Below are 20,580 nucleotides of genomic sequence, written 5' to 3'. Positions count from 1 at the left end.
CACCCCTTCTCATTACAGAGATGCACATCACCTAATATGCTTAATTGGTAGTAGGCTTTCGAGCCTATACAGCTTGGAGTAAGACAACATGCATGAAGAGGATGATGTGGACAAAATACTCATTTGCCTAATAATTCTGCACTCCCTGTAGTCTGTTTGTTGGTTAAGTAGAGAAATTTCTAAATGTTGTGTTCTAACTTAAAATCTTCTGAAGCTGCACTCGAGTAAAGAAGCATGAGGCCATCACAAGAAAGTGATCAGCAGACGGATACTGACTTACGACAATAAATCTTGTGATCCAAATCGCCAGAGACGGAAAAACGTGATTTCTCAAATGAGTCACCCATGTCACTCTGGACCTGTTCCAACCTTTGGGCTGCATGCTCCCAATCCTGGAAGAGTGTAACTCCGTATGATGTCACACTTGAATCTTAAAAGCTTAGATACAGATGGAAGCCTAATATCATTTCCATGTACATGTTTATTTACTCTGGAAGAAGCCGTAAAACTTTGTGAAAGGAGTCCAATATGAGTTGATCAGTCAGTGAAACTCACTTCTGTCCAGTAACAGTGATACTTGAGTGAGTTATTGTATCCTGAACTGTTCTGTTGGTAAGCGCTGCTGTTAGCCTCTGTTAGCTAGCGTTAATGAAACTTTCTTTGAAATGTGGAGTGGCTCTAACGTCGTTGAACTCAGACACTTAGCGAATAAACTCTCACAAAATGTGAGAATTTTATCAAACTGTTCGTCACAGGGAAAGTATTACTTTTTAACTCAAAGCTAACATTAGCTAGCATAATGTTAGCTTCTAACCAGCTTCGTTGCTTAGAGGGCTTCATGTCTAATCTGCTGACATTAAGTAATTGCAACAATATGGATAATAAATAACATGCTTGGGGAAATGTTTGTGTGTTAAAGCCTTGAGTGGATGTATTCATTTGTTTTGGAGGTGAAATTACACACTAGCCTGTGTATATTTATGAGTTCAATATACTTTTTTACTTCAATTCAATTTAGTTGACGTTATATAACGCCAACTGACAACATATATGATATTTGAAGACCCTACAATATAGGGCTGAACGATTATGGAAAATAATCTAATTGCGATTTTTTTGCCCCAATATTGCAATTGCGATGCGATATGCGATTATTTTTTAAGGTCTTTGTCTTCTGTATTATTAAACAAAGACAAGCAATACATCATATAGTATGGCCAATACTATATTACATTAATTTTAAACTGTTCTTTCCTGGAAGACAGACCTCTGTTATGATGACATGAGGTGATGCATGAATTGATGACTGACATTTTTATTTAACTTCTTCAATCACAACAGTATATTTGAACATACACAATAGTTTATTTTTAGCTTACAAACATCTGAGCATAAAGTGCTGACAAGGAACCCTGGTGTAAACATTAAAATGAAAGTCAGTACAATGTGCAGATTGCAGAAATATACATAAACAAAATCAGTGGCTTTACCACACTCAGTTTTTCGACATCTGTGAACTACTAGACAGTCATTCAATTAAAAAATAATATTAAATAAATAAAACTAATAAATAAAAAATACACACATCTTACTGATCTCTGCAGTCAGTAACATTACACATAAAGTGCAAACATAATAGCAATTGTATAAGATAAGATAAGATAAGATAAGATAAGATAAGATAAGATAAGATAGAACTTTATTAATCCCTCGGGTGGGTTCCTCTGGGAAATTCGACTATAAACACACACACAAACACGCCTTTAAAATTTAAAGGCGTGAAATTGGACGGTCTAGCCTGCTGAATCAGAAGGCTAGTTCTGATTAGCGTCACCGCTGTCTCGGTGGAGTTTAATAAACTCGGCCGTCTGCTTCTTGCTATCTAAAATATAACCAGACACTGGTGTAAATTCTCGACTGTCTCATACTTCTGTTTAATCAGTTTTCTGTTTGACGTTTAGTCAGCTGTGTGAAAACCAAGGAGGAACCCACCCGGGGGATTAATAAAGTTTTATTTTATCTAATCTAATAACTTTAATCTCAGCCAAACCGATTTACTCACGAACAAACAAAACACTGAAAAAAGCCCAACAATAACATTTTTAGGTTGTCTAAGTGACGTATATATTACGTTTAACCCGAGCAGCGAAACTCCGCGGTGATCTGAAAATGATGTGCCGGGAGTTGTGCCGTTCTCGGCCGCATCAGTAACCCTCGAGCTCCCGGCTAGCTGTCGAGCTGGTGGGTAGCAGACGCCTCTGAAAACGTCGAAGCACTTTTGCAAATATGGGATATCTTGATAAACCGAGCAGATATTTGATGTTTACACAACTACTTTCTCGCCTGAAAATATTTTAAAAGTTTATTTTGTGACCCAGAAAGATTAGTATGAGTAATTTTCAAACTTAGTAGCGCCCGCCATTGTTGGAAACTGGAGTTTGGCTGGGCCGCGCTATGAATTCTGGGATATGGTAGTAATTTGGACAGCCTTCGGCGCGTCGCTGTGACGTAATCGGTCTACAAATGCGGCCTCAGGAGGATGCAGCCCATGAATTTGGACATGTCCAGAGTATAATCGCAGCCTTTGCAGTTAGAAAATTGCACTTGATCATGTCGCGATATTATCGCAAATGCGATATATCGTTCAGCCCTACTACAATATTACAGAAAAACCCTCAACAACTTTCTTCTAATATATAAACTCAAAAAAAGACGGACTGTACCATTCAGTTTTATTTGGGCAATAAAATTCCTGATCATGAACAAAAATTGATTAAACCTTGAATCTTGAAATCAAATGAAATTTCATATCAGACACAAAATAAGGTGTTGCACTTGATAGATTGCGGTCCATAAGCCTGAAGGCCTTCTAACCCACTGCCACTAGAGGCTGTTTAGCTTGGAACAGCACTTAAATGTGGCAGACCCTTCACAGTTAAAGTGCAAAGGGGCCACACTGGAATTGGCCCCTCATTGCTGTGTCTTCTCTCAGCTCTTTCTTTGTGACGTTTCCCTTCTCTCCTGATGCCTTTGAATTCCTAATCACTTCAAGGAAAACCTGAATTAGGGCTGCATGATTTCAACCTCAGTGACTTTCTATCCATCCCCTCCTCCTCCTTCTTCTTAGAGTCTCAGAATTTGAGACACGCTGTCAGGAATGCAGTCACTCTGTCTTTGCCTCACTGCCCTCCGGTTTCTTATTCAATTTTTTTCTCACTTTCTTTAAAACTCATCTGCGTTTTTTTTTCTCCAAGACTCTACTCTGCTGATGCTCTGTTGTTCCCCCCTCTGCAATTACTCTTCTTCTTTCCCTGATATATATATATATATATATATATATACACACACACACACACACACACACACACACACACACACACACACACACACACGTGTGTGTGTGTGTGTGTGTGTGTGTGTGTGTATATATATATTTTTTTTTTAAGGGGGGCAGAAGAGAGTGTGCCACCAGCTATGATTCAGTGTGTTTTGAGAGTTCGCTCCATTAGATTACATACCGAGTTGAAAAGCTGCCAGACATACTTGTTCATCTTCAGACAGCATGATATATGAAGGAACAAAAACAACTTGCCTAATTTGAAAGATTCTTCGGGGCCTTGTGGCTACTTCCTCATTTCCCGGTGCTCTGCTTGAAACCCACTTTATTGTTTTCAATTTCCTCTCTGCAACTGTGAAGTGCTTTACCTGAAAATTGTCTGAAAGCAAGACAGAGAGAAGTGTAACACCCGCCGTTACCTTTGCATCCGACCTCCTCACCTCAACAACATTCTAATTTCTCCGGCCTCTTATACCCGCTTACTCCCCCCTCCCCACACCCCTTCACCGAGCACTAGCCGAGCACACTGTAAATTACCGTTTTCACCTATCCGCTCACCTCTGCACACATCAGCGAGCCCCCCTAAAGCCCATCCTTGTGAGCTTTTTTTTCTCTCCTTTTTCAACAAACACTTTCATGGTGCCACTATAGCAACTTAAAAAACGAAATCGGTCCCTGCCCGCTGTTACTGATTCTCTCTGATGTCACCTACGTTCTCTTCTCTCTCCAAAGGACGCGATAAAGCTCAAGAGCAAAATTTTAACTGCTTCATAAACACCGAGCAAGAGCTCCATGTAGAGAAAGGTGTTGTATCTGTTTTTTGGATATTTATTTTATGTCACGCTGTGTGGATTGTGAGTTTCGACTTTCATATAGTACAGTTTCCTCCCACTCTGGCAAAGAAAAGGAGTACTTTATCACTAAAGCTCACCTATTGCTGGCGGGGGGGAGGGGGGGGTTGATTTCAGATGAATAAGACAAACCTATCACTCGGAAACCCCTTCCATCTAGTCTCTCTCTTCTTTTTTTAATCACAGTGGAACCTTTTATAGCGCATCAAGTCCTCATACTGATGTCTGTTAAAATTAAATCAAGGTGCAATGCCCAAAAAGTCACAGATTTGTAACCGCCTTATCCTTCCTTCTGTCATCCTTTTTTTCCTCTGCTCCTTTTTATCATTTCCCTGCTGTACCTTCCTCCCACACGTCCCCATAGCCCAGGGAAAGTCTAACCAGGATTACAGATAACAGAAGACAGATCTGCATCTGAAAGCCATGTACGGAAAAAGCAAGAATGAAGCACTCCAACTTTGACCTTGGCCCAGCACTAAATATATACAAGGAGAGAAAGGAGGGTTAAGGGAGGATATTCAAGTGTGCGTGTGTGTGTATTTCCCAGACACACTTTTCCGAGTATGGGAAACATGGGGATATGCTGATTGGATTGATGCTGCATAAGAACAGGAAGTTCAGGGATTTTGTTTGGCTGCACATGGAGATAGGGGTCGTGCACACGCTCACAAAGACACACACACACACACACACACACACAGAGAGAGAGATTATTTTGCTGCCTCAACTGTTCAGACAGCACGGAACATAAGGCAGAAATTGGCCATTTGGGACAACAAATACAAGCTGCGTGGTCTGGAGCAGCAGCAGCACAAGAAATTGGGATGCTGAAATTCTTTTAATTGCTGACAAAACAGCGGCAGAATTATCCTCGCGCTCACCCGGATAGGAAATACCCCCCCCCCCCCCCCCCCCCGTCCACCCGCCCACCCACCCACTTGCCGCTCGTCTCGCTTGAAAATTCCAAACGCCGATGCTAACGATAATCAAAAAGCTCCTTTGCAAGTCTTATTTTCAACTGGGGAAGCGAGCGCTTCCAATTACGCAGCGTGCGAAAATGGCTCCCACCTCCGTCTCGCGGTTACCTGTCGCATCTGCACGGCGTCGGAGCGTCTCTTCCCCCTTACAAGAGGAACTACTTCAATCTGCCTGCCCCGTTTGATCTGCCATGGCCTTTCAGCGCAGAGGCTGCATCAAAAAGATGCGGGGAACTTAAAAGCCCCATCGCTTCTCTCCATCTCTCTCTCTTTTGCTCCAATCGTTTCTTCTTGCATCCTTCCCAGGTCTGATTTTTTTGTTGTTGTTGTTCAGCCTAAAATTGGGTGCTGTAAACACTTTGTCAGTGGCTGATCGTTAAAAAAAGGAAAAATACATTCTTAAATTCTTACTAAATGCTTCATATTAATGAGCACTAATCATAAAGCTGTGGCTAAACATAAACGATGAAAGCTCCTTTTTTTAATGTTCCTCTCATTCTTAGATCATTCAATCCTCTTTCTTTGAAACAGTGACTGACAGATGGGCAACCACGACCCGTTCTTCGCACAGCCACGCTGCTCTGATCTGATCGAGAGGTTTTCAGTGGAACCACTGAACTCCACCACTCTGAAGGTGTCCTACACTTGGTTATCTGGGCTCACATATAACAAAACAGTAAAGTTATTATTTTAAATCAAATCAAATCACTTTTGATTTGATTTGATTTTAAAAACAGATCTCCTTATTGGAACGACTGACAGCTAAGTATAGGCAGCAAGCGGAGGGAAAATCCCATCGTCGGCTGACTGTTTTTGGTTGTAATCAAGTATGTGACCTGGTGGGAATGTTGCTCTGATAAACCGTATTTGGCGCTCTAGTCTGTCACTGAGTTATCCGAGCCACATGCATAAGCTAAACTAGGGAGACAAACTGCCTTTCAAGCAGTGGAAGGAAAAAAATGTGTTGTTTGTTGCATTCAGACTGGTATTCTGACACACAATATCACTTTTCTTGGCAGTCTAGTCATCAGCAGCTCAACAGGAGAGAGCGCGCAGCTCTAACACCGCTGGGTCGGCAATTCGGCTCCCACCGGAGCTGCACATACAGTATTTAAATGGAGATCTCTAAAGGCGACAGGAATAAAATAAAAAACAAACCGTCGGCTAAATGTCATTTTCATTGCATCATACGGACACGTTACCATAGCCCACCCTTCCTGTGAGTGTTTCTCACACCGACTGAGTTCAGACTGCTTTATCAGTCTGCTTTATTGCAGCTCTGCTCGCCCCCCTCTCCTCCTGGCCTTATTTGTTAAAAGCACTCGAGGTACGGACCGCAGGGTGCACTGTCGATTGTCTGCGGCTCTCATCTCAGCCGGGATCTGAGGGTTGAGAGTAAAGACAGGGCTCCAGCAGCCCTTCTGCCACACCACCACTACCTGACCCTCCTACACACACAGATTCCCTGCGGTGGCTGCTGCTTTCACCCAAACAAAACCATCTCCGAACTACAGGCAGGCGTCTAAGATGCTTATAGTGATTCAATGTCAAGGAAGCGCCAAAAAAAGCAGAGGCTTACATAATTAAGTCGCATCCACCAACCCAAAATGAGGCTGCTCATCCAAATACCCCTTATTAAAAAGTACTATGCGGTAATTACTTAATTACTTTGATTAATTTCAGTTAATTAACCTCAAAGGGATACTGCAATTTCAAAAATGAGTCCAAAGCTTTAGTATATTACAGTTTTAGGGTTAAATAAAAGAGGTTAAAATGCCAGAAAAGTACCTGCTTACAGGCACGTGTGACACAACACCCACAAAGAAAGTGTTAATTAAATGTCGCCCTAACTTTTGACAAGTTTTTTTTTTAATCCAACAGAGTATGGAGTTGTTTTTAAAAAGCCACATGAGAAATCCTAGAAGTCCAATTCGATGCGACTACAACACTGCTTACCCACAGAACGTCTATTGTAGGTAGAACAGGATGCATAATGAGCAGGGGGAGAGAATATCATACCCTCTATGAACAATTTAATAATAAAAGACTCCAAGAATAAACTAGATAATTAGGTTGCAAGCACCTCAAAGCACATCCAGCACCGCTGTCGCCGGAGTCTGATTGTGACTCATTTTGGCCTAAAAAACTTTGAAAAAAAAAAGCACAAGAACAACAAAAACCCCACTGCGTTTCTCTGGGTGCAACCAGGAACTAATATTTTCCCCAGTCACTTAGTCACATTGGATGTCACGCCTCGGCCCCGGAGTGGAAGTGATGCTCAGGGTTTCCTGCTTTATCGACGGGTCCCAGCACAGGCGCAACATGACACACAGACACACACTTAAGAAAGGGGGTCTCTCTCTCTTTCTATTTCCCTTCATCTCACGCTCATGCTCACAAGTTTACCCTTGAGAGAGAAAAGTAGAGATAGAGGGAGGGAGATGAGGATGGAATATGCAGAGAAGGCTCACATCTCTCTCTCTCTCACACACACACACACACACACACACACACACACACACACTAAAGAGATATATCCCCCCCCCCCCTCCGTTTTCTGTGTGCTTGGCAGGCAAACTGGTGGCTTGATGCCCGTAAGTCTCTCAAAATCAGCCTGTCTGCCTCACCTACGCATTTCAAGTCAAAAATTCATAAGGTGACACAAAACTGTCAGAGCAGGTTTGACGTGCCTCCAAAAATGATGACGCTATGGGCGTGCGTGTGTGCCCGCCTGGATATATATTTTTATATGTGGGAGGGTATGGGACAAACACACAGGAACACAAAATCTGCAAGTCCACTCATATCTCACAAACACACACACAGCCGTGGAAGCAAACAACACCCACGAGCTCTCGGATTCATAGGTCAAACATTTACATTTTGCGTCTAGGCGCATACACAACAACCAAACATATGAGACCTTGCATGCATGCAAGCGTGCACGCGCACTCTCCGCGTGTTTCCAAGTTGATTTCGTGTCTTGAGCGACATCACAAGTTTTCAGCAAACAATCGTCATGATAAATCACAACAGGCCACAAAATAAAAAAAATATCTTTAAAAAGTCCGGTATAATTTTCTGGTGAGCCGGTTGTGCTCAGCAGAGGTTTCGGTGACTGATCGCTCTTCTAAACGGCACCACTATTACATTGCGACAGCGTTCCTGTCAGACTCCTGCCGTCCTCACTACGCACCACAGCAACATTAAAAGCTGTGACATGCTGGACATAAAACACCGCCGCGCATCTTTGCACTATAACTGCCTCATTCATGCTGCCACTTTGCATCCAAGAAAGAAAGAAAAATCCGCAGCAGCTCCTCGCCAGTGAAGTAATGCAATCTTTCACCTTCAACAAATTGAGCAATTCCTCCAAAAGCAGGAAAAAGAAAAGACCTTCAGATAGTCCATGTGCAACCTCAGCGTGCGTTTGGCTGCTTCCCCTCCAAAGCGCAAAAATGACAGAAACACAAACCCCGATCACCCCCCGCAGCACTGAGTGGTCCATGTGTGCTCTGGTTAGAGTGTAAGTTGGGAGAGAGGCATCGGCAAGAGGGGTACGAAGGGCGACAAGGAGAGGAAGGGTCGGAGAGGGAGAAGAAATGTCACCAACATTTCGGATGTAGGAGAAGACAAAAAAGAGAGAGAGAGGGAGAAAAGGTTCCGAGACGAGGTGAGAGATGACAATCAACCACGAAAAGTTTGGCTGTACTTACTGATCAAACCGTCCTCTGCATTCGTGCTGCATGGCATTTCTTTTTCTTTCTTTTTTAAAAAAAATGTAAATATAGATTTAGGATGTTGCAGCAGAAGATGTTTCCATTCCCGCCGGGACTGGTCACACAGCAACAGCAGCAGCAGCTGCAGCAACGGTTCCAAAAGCTCAGCTCTGCAGTTCCGTGCGCACACGAGAGCAGCGCTCAACATGAATGAGAGGAGAGCTGCAGTCAGACTCCGGCATCCCAAAGAGGAGAGAGAGAGACCGAGAGAGGGAGAGGGAGGGAGAGAGTCAGTGACAGGAGTGCGTCACCTGGCGGCGCAAATGCGTTACAGCGGGTGTCCAGGCGCACTACTCCATGGTGTGTGTAGGTGGCAGCATTGGACCCTTGTGTTCTTAATCTCATTTTGCACTGGCTGAACAGCAGTAATCAAAGGATATACTTTTTTAAAAATATATATATATATTTTGAGGGACCCTCACGCACACTTTGATTGATTGCTCTGCTCATCTTGGCCTCATGCAGAGCAGCACTGCTCTGTTTTTATATCTCACTGCCCCATGTGATGTATACACAGCAAAAATGCCAGTTTACAATTACAGTCAGCATAAGATTAGAGTGTATAATTATGTTTATTGATTTGAGGGTACATCCTCTGCTCATTATCACCAAAAGCTCATTTCCATCAAACTTGTAGGATCAACCAATCACGGCTTTTGAAATAATGACTCATACCTAGCAACGGGGTCAACCACACCTCCTCACTAAGATAGGATTTCCCAACCATTCCTTGCTCAGAGTTCAATGAAAATGTTCTGGAATCACTTCGAAGCTAAAACTCCTGGCAAGGAATTTTTAGGTTAAGTTAGGAGCTCTCTGAGAGGATTCTCAGAATCTTTAGGGATACGGGCCCAGCACTCGAGGCCTGGAGTTGCCTACCCCTGGTCTATATGATCTGGTCAGAGAGGCTGACTGCATCACCGCTGATGATGAGTACTAGCGGTTCTGAGACAGGAGAATCAAGCTCTTCAGGTTGAGGACCAAGATTCTCCTGTGTCGGGACCACATCAGTAGATGGTTCTGAGACTGGAGAAACAAGCTCCTCAGGTTCAGGAGCATAAAGAACGAGCTGACATTTTTCTCATGAAACCAGCGATCAGCTCAACAGACCCTCAGTTTACCTGCATGCATCCTCCTCCTCATCAGTCAGCTGTTTAACACCTGCTGCTAATTCAAGAAACACGCCTACGATACCTAGTGATAGTAACTGGGCAGCCGGTGCTCGATATAAAGCAATGTCAGCGCATTTTTCTGCACAAGATAAGTAAATATAGTGTTTTCCCAGAGCTGCTGGAGCTTGTTTCCTTACAGAGCACTTTATAGGCGAAGCAGCTTCATCAGCGGCTGATGTCCAATCACCGGCACACAGCTTTGAAACCTCACCTTAGTTTTAGCTCTCAGTGGTTAAACGCATGACTTCATTCACTCAGGTTCTGTCTGTCGGGTCACGTTTACTTCGCTGTTTTATTTACAACTGAGCAAATCGGTTTGGCTGAGGTTAAAGTTACAAACTCAAATTGTCGGAACAGGTTTGCTCGTTTCTTGGATTCATTTGGTGATTTATTAAATGTATAACTGTTATTCTAATCTGCTGCTGAGTCTCTTACACTTTTCTTTATGCTATATATTTTCACGTCTCTGGAATAGTTGGCAGTTAGATAGTCAGCTGGGAAACTCTGTGTTAACTCATGGAGCTGAGGATATCGTGGATATGCTGACCTCGCTCCGTGGTGTACAGGGCCGTTTACCCTCATGATTAATATTCACAATAAAAATATTAGCCGAACATCATGAAGTCTGTATGTGTTTCATAGTGTCGAACAACCTTTGTACAGTTAAAGCCAGCAGTTACTACATGACGGAAACACCAACGTTATCTCTTTTATGCGTTTATACACAGGTCACGCTGATTACTGAACAAAAACCCAAAGATCAGATGTTAAACAGATTTATTTGCTCTCTCTCCTCCTTAAACATGTTTTTAATGTTAGTTATAATTCAGAATTGGCGACTGAAACACGTAGGACACATAAGAACATCAGGAAATAAAACACTGATAAATATAACCTCAGTAAAAGAAGTCAGCGGGGGTTATTACAGCTGTGTACCGGGGGTCCAGCGATGGACTTGTGGTTCTGTGAACAGCACAAATGCCAGGTGACTGTGAAATAACTAACAGCACTTCTTCCACAAATGAAGCCAGTAACTTACTATCCTAAAAGATTAGCCCTAGTTGCTTGTGCTTTACCTCCATGCGTGAGATCAGTATGTGCAGCAGCTTAAGCTGTACAATGTTTCAGGAAATAGTTCATTTCACCTTTTGACACTGTTAGTTCCACACGAGGTAGATGTCTACTACTGCAGACTAAAATTACATTTCTGTTACCTACAAGACACTTAATGTTACTGTTACTCTCACTCCGGTCTCATGTATTCATGTCCAGGTTTGTTCATGTTCATGTCAGGGTTCTTCATGTTGCGTTTTAGTTCACCCAGTTTAGGTTAAAGTTTAGTTTTGCATCAGTTTGCCTTGCCCCTTTCTTTGTACCCTTCTATCAGCCTTATTGAAGTGCTGGAGTGATGATCATCACTCCATAAGCCAATGAGATTATCGCATGACATTTTCGAATGGGGATATTTCTTTTGAACTGTTTTCAATTTAACGTAATATTTAAGTGTTTCTTAGTTTTAGACTAGCTGGTTAGTCTATTTCAACGTTTTAAACCATATCCCAGGGTTTTTACTTCACCATTGATGGGGTTTTAACAAGCAAATAAAAGACAGAGCTTAATTCTGTAAAGATTAGATGAAAAATACTCAAAGGATAAATTCAATTGGTTTATTATTTTGTTACATAAGTTGGAAAAAGGAAAACAAGTAACTACAGAAACAACAAAAGAAAAGTTAAACAAGCAAATAAGTAAATGAAGGGGGGAAAGAAGGAGGGGAGAAAACCCCAACAACCCCCTCTGAGCAAGCACGAGGCGACAGTGGGGAGGAAAAACTGCCTTTTGACGGGCAGAAACCTCCAGCAGAACCAGGCTCAGGAGGGGACAGTCAACTGCTGGGACTGGTTGGGGGGGGAGGGTGAAAAAAGAAAAAAGATGAAGAAGGTGGAGAATATGTGTTAGGGGGGACAGGAGAGGTGAAAAGTAAGATGGATCACAGGTGGTGGAGGACGAGGCTAAATCATCTGAATAAGCGGCAGAACCAGCCTTTTTTCTTCTTTTTCAGGTATTTTTCCATGAGCTCGTTCTCCAGGATAAGGGTTCTCAATTGATCATTTGTTTCTGCATTCTGCTGCTCGAGTTGCTGGCATCTTTGCTCCATTTCTTTTAAGGTTTCTTGTTTTTTTCTAAGCTTTTCTGTCAGGTCTTTGTATGCTGCCTCCTCCATTAGATTTTCTAACAGCTCATTTTTTCTCTGGATTTCTTGACTCGTACGCTGCAGGTCTTCATGTATTTTCTCTTGTTGTTGCTTTTGTGCCTGCATTTCAATTATTTGGCTCTTCAAGTCACTGGACTTCAACAACATCTCCTTAATGACCGCTGAGTGTTTCCTCTTCATTCCATCAATCCTACGCTGCATCTTTGAACATCGTTTTTCCAGTATTTCCTTTTCTCTTTGCAGTTCATTACAAAATTCTAGATTCCTTCTCTCAAAGTCCCGGAGAATACGTTCTTCTTCTTCCTGTTGCTTTTTTTCTTCTTCCTGTTGCTTTTTTTCTTCAAGAAGCTTTTTATTTTTGAGCTTTGTTTTAACAGACCACACTATCAGATCGTTGTACAATTTCTGTGTGGCTTTGAGTTTGTCCTGCATTTGTATTTCCTTTTCTCTTTGCAGTTTAAGTGTTTCGTCATATTCTTTATTATAAAATTCTTGCAATTCTAGATGCCTTCTCTCAAAGTCCTGGATAATACGTTTTTCTTCTTCCTGTTGCTTTTTTTCTTCAAGAAGCTCTTCATTTTTGCACTTTGTTTCACCAAACCTGACTATCAGATCGTTGTACAAGTTCTGCATGGCTTTGAGTTCGTCCTGCATTTGTATTTCCTGTTCAGTCTTCTGTTGGTGGATTTTTTCAATTGTTTTCTCCGCTTCATTGAGCTTTCCTCGAAGCACCTGATTCTGTTTCTCAATGTTTTGGAGATCCCACTGTATCTCCTCAATATTAGCTTTCTTTCGTTGAAGCTGGGCAGATGTTTCTTTTAATTCAGCACTCTGTGTTCCTGATGAAAGAAAACGAGAAAAGATCTTCTCTCGTCCTTCATCAAACTTCACTCCCGAGCCCTCATTGATCATTTTTATATCAGGCTGGCGTTGCTGTTTTTCTTCCAGGTCTTTATTTCGTGCTTCCAGTTGTCTGCACTTTTCCTCTAGTTGAAGCTTCTCTTCTTCAATTTGTTTAATTTTGTAATGTAGGTCAGATTTTTCCTTCTGACTTTCATGTAATGCTCTTTGGACTGATAAGACACCATCCGTGGTCATTTCTCCTGGAGAGATTGGCCGGCCAGAACACAAAGGACAGGCAGCATAATCTTTTTGTGTTTGTTGGCGTTTTTGTGGAGGCATGTTGGAGCCTGTGCACAGTGACTCTGAAAAGGCTTAGAAATATTTCCAAATGTATCTCTGGTCGAACGTTTGAAGGCTGTGAACAAACTGATTTTAAAATTGCTGCTTCTGATCCCTATTTATAGACTTTCGTGGCTGCGAATTTGACGTCAGCGCTCTTTGAGCCTTTGATCCTTTGTTCGATCACAGGATCACAGGATCACATGACAGCTGTGCGTAATTCTGCGCATGCTCAGAGAATACACATTGAGATGCACGGTTTTGTTTTGTTTTGAATTTTTTTAAATACCCTGAAAACAGTGTTGCCAACTTAGCGATTTTGTCGCTATATTTAGAGAGTTTTCAAACCCCCCTTAGCGTCGTTTTTTTTTTTTTCTAAAAAGCGACTAGCGACAAATCTGGCGACTTTTTCTGGTGTTATTGGAGGCTTATTTATGACGACTTTTGACGTGAAAGCGCTTGTTGCTCTTACTATCAACAAGCAGTGGGTGCTGCCGTGGGCACATCGCTCGTGCCAAAGCGCTCACAGGCGGAGGATAGTCCTCCTCCAGCCGCTACACAGCAAAAATGCCAGTGTTGATTTTTCAGTGTTAGTAGATTTCAACAGAGTTCCGAGTTAGTTCAACACTTAATCGAGTTAAAATAACACATCGGGAGTTGATTCCTGAAAAGTGTAAGTGTAGATTTTAGTCGTTACTGCATTTTAACACTGTGGGTGTTAAATTAGACCACACCTTCATTTCCTGTGGAGCTTCGCAATCCAGAATCTTCGGTCGCCATTTTTTCTTGCTGATGCGGTAAGTTTTATTCGGTTAAATATTAAGTTTTAGATTGATGTTAGAACAAGTAACATGATAACTAGTAAAAGAAATAGTATTTATATCAAAATACATCATCTTTAAGTGTCATATTTGAATTTTAACTGTTTTTGTTAAGCTGGGCTACTGCTAGCTAGAACTCTGCAAAGTACCAGTTTCTTTCCTAATATTCATTTAGCATAATCTGGCTATTGGCAGACTGTAATGAATATTACATGTTAATATATTTCACAGTTTTTATTAAATGCCTTTTATTTATTTTCGAATTAAACTGCCAAAGCCTTAGGGTCAGTGGTCTCAAACTCGCGGCCCAGAGGCCACTCGTGGCCCAAAGGCCACTTGCGGCCCACGTCAGGTGAGGTGAAGAAGTATAATGCAATTTGGCCCTTAAAGTGACTTTTTTTTGTCATTAGCCAAAAATGATTTAATATAAAGGCAATGAGGGCAGAGTGTTACCGGCCCTCATGGGTAGTGTAGTCCGTGCTGCGGGGAGAACGTGTGGAACTGCCCCTCCCGTTGTGTGTTTGAGCGCGAGAGAGGGAGAAAGTAAGAGCTGTTACCGATGAGAAATGGAAGAAGAGCGCATGTAAATATAATAATAACCACTGCCGCCAAAATGAGTGCCTGGTTGTAAGAAAGCTGTTAAGATTCGACTGTACACTGTGTTCGCTGACAGTAAAGCTACAAGCCCGACAACCCAGCGTATTGGCCAGAGGTGTCATTACCACGGTTCAGAGCCGCGGACCTGGCCGAGGTAACAAGAGAGTACAAACATGTGGAGGGATTGGCTTTGTTAGTTCAGTGAGAGTCAAAAACTAATGTGTACACTTATTTCTGCATTTTTATTTTGTTAAATATGAATAAAATTACAGCAGAAGTGCTGCAAAGTGTCTGACCAGAAAGAGAGGACCATTGTGTTAATTTGGTAGTTCAATTAAAGGCATCGGTTAGTTAAGAGGGAGAGGGGGGGATGCGTTCATATTTGCAGTTTTGTCTTGTTATACAATATTTGAAATTTAAAAACGAACAAACCAAACGCTACATTGTCAGGAATATTTGTGGGGAGGGTTTTTATCGCTTAAAATATATAAAAAATAATAAAATAGAAATATGGTTCCTACTAACCCCTGTGATAGTTGAGAGAATACTGTATTGCAGTCATGTTACACAGCTTGTACTACTTAAAAAATGGACCAAGGATGTTTTTCTTAACAAAATTTATTTTAACTCAGTCTAAAGGGACTAGACATGCTAGATATTTTGCAAAGAAATGGTGTTATATGCTGGACCTTATTTTACTCTTGGCAGGTGGTGATATGCTGGTTCCCGAGAAGAGATGAACTAATCAAAGTCAGCTTTTCAAGACAGCCCCAAGACTCTTCGCAACTTGTGTTCAAATGTGAGGCCGTTGTCAGGTGATAAATGCAAGGAAGAGGCACTCAACTGACATGAAACATGTCAAAGACAACATGAAGGTGACATTTCAACATAGGCAAAAAGTGGTTCAAGAACCTGCCATAGCTTCTACTGTCCTGGACCTTTTCCCAAGATTTCTGGATACACCTGGCTTGGTAAGGCATAAAATAATTTAATGACTGCTTTGTGGTTCCTTTGTTTGTTTTCTTGTTAATGTGTTGTTTCTGTTGTTACACTTTGTGTTTAAGATTGACCAAGACTTCACAATGCTGTTTTTTGGGGAGGAAGTGTCTGGTAAGTTCCTTGCAAAGTGGCCAACATTCTTCAAGCCAAGGATCATCAAAGATTGCAAAAATCTGTCCCAGAGTACAGAATTGGATGAGCTGCTCATTTCTGCACAGCGTTACTCTAACGAGGCTGGTAAGTGTAAGTTGGAAATGGTAGATTTTGCATGCCTTTACAGCATTTGCTTAATTCCCACAACACAATATATCACTCATTTCTGTATGGTATGAAAACAAGCTTACAAACATGTTAAACCTGAAATGACATTTAATGTAGTTTGAACACAAAAAAAGTTACATAATCTTACTATTGTTATGACTCGATATCTACTTCACTTGGTGGCCAGAAGATTTTAAGTCTCTAGAAATGAATTTTTATACCAAGGCGCTGGAAAACTGCCTTATTAGAAAAATTATCAGGTGTCTAAAATGTCATCATGGTATTACATAACGTGGAAAAATGACTGCTGTGGTCCTTTAAATGACAGTAATTGTGATGATCTTAATTTCTATTCTGTAGTTTGGGACTGCGAGGCGGCTGCCCTCTTTTGCTGCTTCACTTCACTCCATCATCTAAGGGAAGGACGTCTTCAAAGATTAGCACATCAGATGCTGCTCACCACCTAATGAAATTCATCAAGGTATGCTTTTTAGAATTGTATATTTCTCTTTTGATGAGAACAGATGCAAATTATCAACGGCTGATATTTTAAGATGGCAAGGTGATCCAACCTGCAGCAGATGTATCTATCCCAGACAAGCTTGGTGTTGCAGGACTGACATGTCATTGTTTCTATTAAAACTAAATGTACACATTGAAACAAAAATAATTGTGCGCGCGGAGTGAAACATTTTAATATTGTCATAATTTCAAACAGCAATGCCTCAACATCAGATTATCAATTTTGTTTAATGTGAATCACTTGGTTTCTTTCTCTCCCTCAGGTGGGAGGTAGCACAGAGGCTTTTCTTAAGGCTGGCCCCACTCAGCCATTCGTCCTGTGGGTTGGAGAAAGAAAGAACATCATCCAAAGTTTCTACCCAAAGTTTCTACATTGTCCTAGATCAAAAGGTCATTCCCTGTGTGACACAGATGGGAGATGCAGGTTTTGACAAGGCAAAACTTTTCAAGGCACATTTTTTAATTTGCCGTGTCCTTTGATAAGGCATTGGACAACTTCTACACATTCATCCAGACCATCAAGTGTATGGCATTGATGTTGGCAGCGTGAAGGACAGTCCTCGGGTCAATGAAACAAGAGGAAGTCTTCACTGTACGGTTTAAAGATATCCACTATTCAGCACTTTGACTGGAAATGTTCATCTGTTACATTTGCAAGATACACCACACAAGTTGCTCAGTGTTATTTAGACATTTGAAGTTCCAGCATGGTTTGTACCCAGGAAAGTTTTTACGTTTGACCTGTGGAGAGCCTGGATGTTCATTTATCTTTCACACGTACTCTGGTTACAAGCGGCACTTATTCCGAGCACATGGAGACTGCGTTCACTCTGAGGTCATCAACAATTTTGAGCCTGTACCTAACGATGGAACCTCTGTTTCACAGCCTGTAAATGTGGCTCATCCCATGACAATAACTACACCGGTTCCAGTTGAAAAAAGGCAAATACTGAACATGTGCAGCTCTGTTATTGCTCAAGTACAATCATCAGGAGTTCCTGAAAGTACTGTACAGTGTTTAGTTGGTTCATTGGAGGAACTGGTTAATGACATCCATGCACATGCAAAACAATCTGTTGTCGACTGTTTGTCAACTGATACATCAAGAGAAACCTTAGAAAAAGTTGAGGATTGCTTTGATCAGCTTGAAAATCCATTTTCATGTCTTAACACAGAATCTAAAAGGATAAGATATTTTGAGCAAAAATGGAAAATAGTTGAACCCATAGAGCATGTTCTTGGTGTGCGTTTTGATGTACGCAAAGATAGAACAACAGGGACATACAGGCAAGTTCCTGTCAATGATAAATTCATGTACGTTCCTATCATGGGATCCCTTTCATCTATGTTTCGAAACAGTGAACTTTGTAGCAGTTTCCAGAAAAAAAAACTAAACATGGAGGGATTGTACAGAGATTTAAATGACGGCTCCTACTTCAAAAATCACAGTTTATTCTCACAACAAGAACATGCTCTCCAGATCCAGCTCTACTATGACGATTTTGAAACTGCTAATCCTTTAGGCTCAAAAAAGGGGGTGCACAAACTTGGTTGTATTTATTTTGTTTTGAGAAATTTGCCACCAGAGTTAAATTCTGTGGTGATGAACATTCATCTTGTAGCCCTTTTTCAATCAGAAGACTTAAAAAAATATGGGTTTGATCCTATCCTAAAGCCACTTGTTGATGATCTAAAGATTTTAGAGACTGAAGGAATGCAAGTGCCCTTTTCAGCCACACCTGTGAGAGGTTCGCTTTTTCAGATTACAGGTGACAACTTGGCTTTACATAGCATTTTTGGTTTTGTTGAATCATTTAGTGCAAACTATTGTTGTAGATTTTGTTTAACTGATAAGACAGAGTTGCAGTCAGTTTTTAGTGAAGATCATGTAGGCTTAACACTGCGTTCCAAAGAACTTCATTACAAACACTGTGGTGCCATTCAACAAAATCCTGCTTTGGCCTCAACATTTGGTGTAAAAAGAAATTGTTTACTCAATTCACTTCGGCTGTTCCATATTTCAGACAACTATGCTGTAGACATAATGCATGATCTACTAGAGGGAGTGGTGCAGTATGAGTTAAAGCTTGTGTTTCAGTACTTGATTAAGACCTCTTTGATATCCTTGAATTCATTGTCACAGAGAATTATAAGCTTTAACTACGGATATGCACAGAGAAGGAACAGGCCAGGTGGGCTAAAACTGGATGACAACAGCAAAGATCTTGGGCTTAATGCTGTGCAGTCATGGTGTCTTTTGCGGAATAGCCCATTGATTTTTGGAGATATCGTTTGCAGAAATGATGGACATTGGAACTTGCTACTTTTGTTAGTTCAAATTGTGAACATTGTTTTTTCACCCATTATAACTCATGGCATGACTTGCTATTTGAAACATCTGATTGCCGATCATCACAAGGCTTTCAAATCTCTCTTTCCAGAACGGAATTTGATTCCAAAGCACCACCTAATGATCCATTACCCACGCTGCATTAGAAAAATTGGGCCACTCATACATATGTGGTGCATGAGATTTGAAGCAAAGCACAAGTTCTTCAAAAGATCTGTAAAGAACTTTAAAAATTATCACAAAAACACTAGTAAAAAAACATCAGAATCAATTAGCCTTTCATTTTGAAAATTTTTATTTTAAAAGATTACAGTTCGGCCCCATTAATGAAGTCTTGGCCAGCAGCTTAAAAGGCAGTGAAGCACTGAATAAAATGTTTGATGTTTCTTCTATTGTTTCTACAACTTCCTGGGTCAAAAGTTATGGTACAGAATATCAAGTTGGGATGTATGTTTGTTCTGGTGTTGAAAATGAGATGCCTTTGTTCAGTAAGATTGTCAGTATAATTGTTAGCGATTTCAATACTTATCTTCTAACTTGTAAGGTCTCAACAGTATATTTCAATGATCACTTAAATGCATTTGTTATTGAGGATGGATTAGATGTCTTTGCACTGATCTCTGTAGATGATCTGGTGTACTATAGACCTTATGATAGGCAATTTTCAAATGGCACTGATGACAAAATGTACATTGTCCCATACTGTAATTTTGTATGACTTGTTTACTTGTGGTGTATCTGAATACAAAGTATTTTGGAACGTTAATGTCTTGTATTTCTTTGTAATGGGTGGATGTTGGGGGTTAATTGTAGCAGTAGAGATATCAGAGATTAATGGGAGTTTATTGTAATCTGGTGGTATTAATGATTTGACTGACACTAGTGTTAGTGTTAGAAAATTAACACTATTCAGAGTTGAATTTTTTAACACCAGGGCTAGTGTAAAGTACCACCAACACTATTCGGTGTTAATTTTTAACACTTAACACCAGTGTAGAATATTTTTGACACTGGTCAGTGTTACTCAGTGTTAATTTTTTAACTCTGTGCAGTGTTAAAATAACACTAGCTCGTTGTTAAAAATATAACACTTTGAAAAGTGTTAATTTAACACTCAAAAGAGTGGACACATATAGACACTTTTCTAGTGTTAAATTTAACACTCACAGTGTCAATTTAACACTGGCGATTTTGCTGTGTACATGCGTGTGCACCCTTGTGTGGGAGATTTGGTATGTATTCATGAGTGCATGCGCTGTAGTCGAGCGCTCATGAATGCATATCGGAAGCTCGGCGTGCTGGGCGCTCGTGCGTGTGCGCGCGTGCACACTTGCTTCTGTCTAATCGATGCCGTTCAATGCTGAAGGTCAGCTCCCCTGAAACTTGACAAATCATCTCTATCGGCAGTGTCGGCCTTGTATGTTACTTCAAAGACCCCTGGCTGCTGTGGCTGATTTAAAGCAGATCTTCAAACAGCAATATAAATATAATATAATAATATAATAATATTTTTTCTC

At 41.0% G+C, this 20,580-nt stretch overlaps 1 long non-coding RNA gene across 1 annotated transcript; it reads left to right on the top strand.

Moving 5' to 3' along the window:
• The first annotated feature begins 14,058 nt into the window (after positions 1-14,058).
• LOC146610706 (uncharacterized) lies at positions 14,059-18,332 on the top strand. Its single transcript, XR_014905015.1, has 5 exons — positions 14,059-14,310; positions 15,640-15,902; positions 15,996-16,167; positions 16,552-16,672; positions 16,977-18,332. It is a non-coding gene; the product is annotated as an uncharacterized LOC146610706 (long non-coding RNA).
• Positions 18,333-20,580: the final 2,248 nt, after the last annotated feature.

This window comes from Diplotaxodon limnothrissa, linkage group LG20 (assembly GCF_057381915.1).
Source record: "Diplotaxodon limnothrissa isolate DT_005_m linkage group LG20, D_limnothrissa_male_GT1.1, whole genome shotgun sequence".
Classification (NCBI taxonomy): Eukaryota; Metazoa; Chordata; class Actinopteri; order Cichliformes; family Cichlidae; genus Diplotaxodon; species Diplotaxodon limnothrissa.
Note: the sequence above shows the minus strand (reverse complement) of the source record. Positions and strands in the feature narration are given on the sequence as shown.